At 38.8% G+C, this 6,855-nt stretch overlaps 1 protein-coding gene and 1 long non-coding RNA gene across 3 annotated transcripts in view; one reads left to right on the top strand and one right to left on the bottom strand.

The window, feature by feature from the left end:
* The window catches only part of BBS12 (Bardet-Biedl syndrome 12), a 15,796-nt gene extending 14,217 nt beyond the window's left edge, over window positions 1-1,579 (bottom strand). The window contains exons 1-2 of one of the 2 annotated variants that reach the window (XM_011948622.1): window positions 1,360-1,541; window positions 161-345 (exon numbers count right to left, since the gene is read on the bottom strand). The gene's annotated coding sequence lies outside the window, so the exon portion shown is untranslated. Of the gene's footprint in view, window positions 1-160; window positions 346-1,359 lie in introns of both variants that reach the window. The other variant, XM_011948620.1, reaches the window with a different exon arrangement.
* Window positions 1,580-1,800: 221 nt separating this feature from the next.
* On the top strand, window positions 1,801-4,100 carry LOC105516417. Its single transcript, XR_001002483.1, has 3 exons — window positions 1,801-1,949; window positions 2,041-2,182; window positions 3,595-4,100. It is a non-coding gene; the product is annotated as an uncharacterized LOC105516417 (long non-coding RNA).
* The last annotated feature ends 2,755 nt before the right edge of the window (window positions 4,101-6,855 follow it).

Here is a 6,855-nt window from a genome sequence, read left to right as displayed (position 1 = left end):
TGATCAAGAGCAACTTTCCAAGTGAGATAAATGATGTGAAAAATCATATATTAAAGTGACATTTTACTTAACTAAAAAATTATCTTGAATTTGCATCATTTTAATTTTCACTGGGTAATTTCATATGGAAAAATCACCTGCAATATGAGGATAACCTTACCTATTTTCCAGAAACCTAATGAGATTTTTATCAATGATTACAATACTCGCGTGTCTGTCTCGAATATAACAAAAAGACAGGCTGATGGTTTTGGAAAATGTACCATGTTTCTACTTACTAAAGCATGAAAAGTGATTTGACAGAGTGCTTTAAGAATGCACTTTGCACTTGTTTTCCTCTCCTACCTTCAGGAAGATAAGTGAGACCAAAAAAAAAAAAAAAAAAACTAACGTTAGAATTCTTCCTGATTCCATTTTTGAAGAATCCAGTATAATTTTTAGAAAATATTTGCTCTAGAGAAGGCATTGTAGGAGGCATAAAAGGGGGCCGCATATGTGAGCAATTAAAGGTTAGAAGTTTTAAGATTCTCTCATTTCTTCATTCCCACCAGGAAGTCAGTGGTCCACCCTACCTCTCTTTCTGTCCTATCCTTTAAGCTGATTCCTGGCCAAATTTAGAATGGACAGAAGCAGTAAATCTGGCCTTCTGGACAAGAGATTGAGTTGGTTTACAAAAGTTTCACGAGTGGCTAAGTCTAGGCCGTTACTGAATCAACTGGATAATCAGACTACCCGTGTCTGACTCTGAAGTGCAGATCAAGCTGACATTGTTGACAACTGGCCAGATCTTAGGACTGGGCCAAGGAAACGGCTGGGGGCGTGTGTGTCTCTGTGTGTGTGTGTGTGTGTGTGTGTGTGTGTGTGTGTGTTGGGGTTGGGGGCGGGGTCCTATAGTAATTATGGGTGGGGCCAAAGTCCTACCTTGTAAACAAATGCTACACGAAACATATGTAAAAACGTTTATGTATGTAGTGAAGCTTTAAACACATCCCAAGACCCATGCTCATCCACATACTCACGTCCCTCCAACGACACTGTTGCCCTTTGCCACTGCTATACAGAAATTTTGGTGTCTACCATGCCAGAATCCCTGCCCAAAACAGGGAGGAGGTAAATGGCTGAAGGCCAAGCTCCAGGCACTGTGGAAAATGAGGAAAGTCTAGCGGCAAAAAGAAAGGGCAGTCCCCTCTTCCTCTAGTACTCCTGGCCACATGCTAGACCAATTCACCCCAGGCCCTCCAGGCCCTAGATTCTCATCCTTTCCCTGGCCCGAAGAGGACAGAAAAATCAAACACAACGGCTCCCACGTCTTCAGGAAAGACTTAGCTCAGCAGTCAGCGGAAGCACCTCACTACTAACCTCGCTCCTCTCTCCTCTCCTGCGGGAGGCTGGAGTTCTCGGCTTCCCACTGGCCAGACGCGATTCCGGCTGGCACAGCAACACCAAAAGCGCCAGGGCTAGGGCGCCCCCTTCCCCGTCCGCAGTTTGCGCATGTGCAAAGAGGGGCTTCTGGTGGAGCCGGGGGTTAGTTGCTAAGAAACACAGTTGGAGAGAAAAGTTCCGCTTAACGCCGGGTTGCGAAAGGCGGGAACGTCACTCTATTGGTAGAGAGTAGAGAGAAAGGGCTGGTTTAAAGGCCTTCTTTTCTGTCCATTGGATGGGCTGGACATCAATCATTCAGGCTGGGTGGGCGGGGCTGAGAGACGTCGGTGAGAGCGGCCTTAGCAACCGCTTGTGAGCTGTGAAGACTTGGGTTGGGCGGGGCTGTGGGAGGTGACGCCGGGAGGTCCCGGCTGAGAGTGCCGGCTGGGGACCTGGTGAGTGTGAAGCTGTAAACTTCTGCTAGGGCCCGGGCTAAAGTTTTTCCCCCACAGCAAGGAAGGCTGCCCCTGGCAGCAACTGCACTCCTTCCTTACTCCTGTTGAGATTCATTATATAGTAGGAAATAGGTACTTTAATAGTTTATCATCAATTATTCTGGTTCTGCTAACTATTCCAGTTAGGTAATTTTTCTTTCACCCATATGTGTGTGTATTACAGACATCTAACTACCATACAAGTTCAGATCAATGGAAGAAAAGAGCAGCAAAAATTGAACTGAATGAATCCCAAAAGCAAGAAATTAAAGACGCCTTTAATTTATTTGATGTCGATAGGTCTGGAACCATCGATGTAAAAGAAGGTTCTGAAATTATTTCTAATTCTAAATCATTTTAAAAACCGTATTATTTGTGGCAATCTTTAAGACTTTCTTTAACAGTAGTCTTCTGAAAGCTTGATATAAAGTCTCTTCAGTGCATATGGCTGCCCTGCGTTAACAAAACAATATCTTGTTAAGCATTTTAATTGTGCTTTATAAATGAGTAGGCAAAAGCCCAGGGTGTAACAGTGATGTACCTGATGGCACAGTAGGATTGGAACACAGGCCTGCTGACCTAGTTTTCTATGTTTATGCTCAGTCCATAATAGAAAAGAGAGAAGCTCTTAATAGGGCGTTAAAGAGCTTAGAATAAAATCATGGCATGTTATAATTTATTTTCTTCCTATTTCAGATTGTAATGTGGGCCTTAGAATTTGAACCAAAGGAAGAAGAAATTTTAAAAATGATAGCTGAAATTGATAAAGAAGGAATTGGCACCATTAGTTTTGAAGATATTTTTGCCATTGTGAGTATAAAAATGATATAGTTGTGATTTTATTTTTCAAAGAAATACTAGCAATAACCTGCTACATTTTAGGGCTGGAGCAATCAGAGGTTTCATAGAGAAAGAATTGGAACTAGGTTTTTAAGGATGGGAAATAGGAAGAGCAAGATTAAATATGATTTCAGGGTAGTAATGAGAAGACTATGATGTGGAGAAGAGTTTTTTGTCAGGAAATAATGAGGCTATATTACAGGATAGAGAGAATGGGGCCAGAATTTGGAAGCCTTGAATTCAGCAAGTATGTATTGAGTGCCTGTTTTTGCCAGGCACTATTCTAAGGAGCACTGAAAGAGACAATCTTCCTGTTTTGAAGCTTACATTTTTGGTAAAGGATCTGAATTACTAGGTTTAATAAGAGATACATTCTCTACCACCCTGTGCCTCCTCCACTTCAGCAAGCTCTACATTTAAGCACCTTGAGGGCAGATGTGAGTACATAATTGTTAAAAGACCAATAAATAAAATCAGAACTCAGCTACTTGGCACATTGCTGCTTTTAGACCCCAAGGATCTAGTAAGTCCAGCTTGATAAAATAAATAAATGAAAGACTATATAGTTGCTTCTTTTTTAAAAGAGTAAAAAAGATGAAAAAGAAGAAATATTGAAGGCTTTCAAATTATTTGATGATGATGATACTGGAAGTATAACACTAACCGGTATCAAGAGGGTTACTCAAACTAGAGGAAAATTTAACATGATGAACTTCGAGTAGATTTTGCTTATTTTTATAATTATAATTTGTAATTATAACTTATGTGATAATTTAGGATTATAATTCTAACTCTACTTGTACTTATACATTTAAAATAAAATTTGGTTTTGAATATGTGTTTGACTTCATTTATATCATTTTAAATGTATTTCATATATTTACATTTTGTTTTACAGGAAATGCTTGATGAAGCTGATCATGATGGAGATGGAAAAATAAATGAGGAAGAATTTTTGAGAGTGATGAAAAAGACTACTCTTTATTAATAGTGTTGTTTTGGTCCTTGTGGAAAATTAACACATTTGTATTTGTTATACAGTTTTGTACTTTAATATCTGAATGTATTCATTTTAAGTTTTTAGTTTATATGTACACATTGGCTTCTTGATGTCTAATCCATGTAAGAAGTTACACATCTCTACCAGTATGTTGTTAAATCTACAGCATCAAGAAACAAAACATAATGACTTCTTTGAACCATTAATCCAAGAACAGTATTAATTCTACCCGCTCTTTTGAGAAACCTAGGTCACAAGGAGTTAGAATTTTTAAGTTTGATGAAGTTGGCTTCACATCCAAATGAATTTGGCAAACAAACCCTGTATTTTCCTTTTGTGCAACCCAAGAAAACCTGATGAACATTTGCTTTTTATTCAGTTACTCAAATACGTAAAATATTAAATAGAACTGTCTGGAAACATTATTTGCTAATTTTCTTCTTTTAGTTGTAAAGAAAATTCAAAACATTTACATCACCCATATTTCCCTGTAAGTTTGACCCTATAGTGAGCACTTAATACCTCTGTGTTAGGACAGGTGGTGTAGGGAGTTTATTTTATTTTATTTTATTTTATTTTATTTATATATTTTTTGAGACAGAGTCTCCCTCTGTCACCCAGGCTGAAGTACAGTGGTGCGATCTTGGCTCAATGCAACCTCTGCCTCCTGGGCTCAAGCGATTCTCCTGCCTCAGCCTCCCTAGTAGCTGGGACTACAGGCACCTGCCACCTCGCCTGGCTAGTAATGTTTTGCATTTTTAGTGGAGACAGGGTTTCACCGTGTTAGCCAGGATGGTCTCAATCTCCTGCCCCGTGGTCCACCTACCTTGGCCTCTCAAACTGCTGGGATTACAGGCGTGAGCCACCGCGCCTGGCTGAGATTTTATGTGTTATCTCAGTTGATGTATTACAAGTTGGAAGCTGATTGTATTAGCCCCATTTTACATACAAGAAAACTAAAGTTCAGAGACGTTTTAAACATTCCCCAATTGCCCATTAATAATAAATAAAACATGGATTCCAAATCTTAAGTTCTTATTCTTCATTATACTGCTTCCCTATGGATAAAACTTTCAAGATAACTGTATATTTTCTAACTCATTTTCAATTCTGTGACTCTTCTAATTTCTTCCTTGTGAAAGAGCCAAACTGTTGGGAAATGGAATCTCATACATAGTCTTTTAACTCCTTCTCAGTTGTTTGAGAGTGGGCCTTGGGCCTGGAACACTTCCTTTGAAGAGACTAAGAGTCCACAGGGTCTGTGCTGAACTTACCATCTCGTATAGTAATACCTTCCTTGGTTTCAGAGTCAATGTATAGTCCTTTGCTCTGCTTAAGCGTGTGCATCATACAGCATCTGACCAACCCCACTGCTCTGTCTCCTGTGGGGGAGGGGATGGGTGTCCTTCAGCACAAGAGGAGTGTGTGCAGGCCACCTACCCTGTGTCAGCTGCCAAGAGGGAGCCTCTGGCCAGGGGAGCCTGAAGTCCTCTAGGGAAGCTGATCTTGCTCTGTCTCTTCTGTACGTGAGCAATGTGTGTTCCACCCGGTGTTTGACTGCATTGTTTTCCTTGGCGACTTTGAAACAAGATGCAGTGGACCGAAGTGCTCAGACTTCTGCTCCTGACAAATAGGCAACAGATGCCACTTGCTGCACACAAATACCTTCTGATAACCAAATTGTCTTTGGAGCAAGAAAGGCTCATAGCAAATGTAACTGTAGTGATACTACCTGGCTCATTTTTAGCACAACTGAAATGAAAGCTGAAGGTTTTAATTTTGTCTTGTCAACACAAGAGACTTTATTTGATTGAAACTAGAATTGTATGTGCTCATGAGCATAAGTGTTTTCACAGTGTCTTTGATTTCTAATTATGCAACATTTCTTCTAGACCAGAGAAAAACTTGCCTATTAAATGTGTTTCATATGTGAAAATGTTAACCTTTAAAAGGTTAAAAGTATGCATGAACAAGTTCAAAAAGTTCTAAATAAAAGACTCCTTCCTATCCAAGCCCCAGATCTTCCTAAAGACAAGGATTTTTGCCACTTTTTAATGAATCATTACAGAGAATGCATATTCATATGCACATGTATACAGAATAGTTTTTTCACAAATGATAGCATATTATACACATTGTGTATATACATTTTTGCACAATATACTTGACAAATAGTTACATAACAATACAAATAAAATATCTGTATAATATTCCATTCTAATGGAATGGCCTTATAATTCATTATATCAATTATTATATTTGACAGTCTTCTAAAGGTAGACAGTTTCCAACCTTTTGCTTAAATTAATATTCTTATACATATGTTTAATGTGGGAATACCTGTAGAATGAATTCTTACACATGAAGTGATTGAGTTAAAATCAATATGCATTTTAACTTAAATGTTTTTATTTTTGATAGATATTGCCTTCTAAAAAGATTTTTGCCAAATTACATTTCCAAAAATACTATATGAAAATGCCCAAAGTAATATCAAACTTTTTTGATTTCTGTCAATCTGGCAAGTTGCAAATCATACATTTTTCATGCTCATTTCTCTTATGAGAGGCATTGAGTGTTTTTTTCACAAGTTTAGACTCTATTTGTCTTTTCCTTTTTGTGTATTGTCTAACAACGTCCTTTGCCTATTTTTCCACTGGATTTTAAAATTTATTGGTTTGTGGCTGGGCACAGTGGTTCACACCTGTAATTGCAGCACTTTGGGAGGCTGAGGCAGGCAGATCACGAGGTCAGGAGTTTGAGACCAGCCTGGCCAACATGGTGAAACCCTGTCTCTACCAAAAATACAAAAAAAAAGCTGGGCATGGTGGCGGGCACCTATAATTCCAACTACTTGGGAGGCTGAAGCAGGAGAATCTTTGAACCCGGGAGGCAGAGGTGGCAGTGAGCAGAGATTGCACCATTGTACTCCAGCCTGGGCAACAGAGCAAGACTCCATCTCAAAAAAAAAAATACTGGTTTGTAAGAGTATTTTATATACAAAAGAGATTAATCTTTGTCTGTCATATATGTTGCATGCATTGTACCATTTGTTATTTGCCTTTTGATTTGCATTGTGTTTCAGCCTTTACATTTTTTTCTTTTAAAAAAAAAATTTTATTTCCATAGATTTTGGGGGAACAGGTAGTATTTGGTTAC

The sequence above is a fragment of the Colobus angolensis genome, unplaced genomic scaffold, assembly GCF_000951035.1.
Source record: "Colobus angolensis palliatus isolate OR3802 unplaced genomic scaffold, Cang.pa_1.0 Scaffold280, whole genome shotgun sequence".
Classification (NCBI taxonomy): Eukaryota; Metazoa; Chordata; class Mammalia; order Primates; family Cercopithecidae; genus Colobus; species Colobus angolensis.
This window is presented reverse-complemented; position numbering and strand designations above follow the sequence as displayed.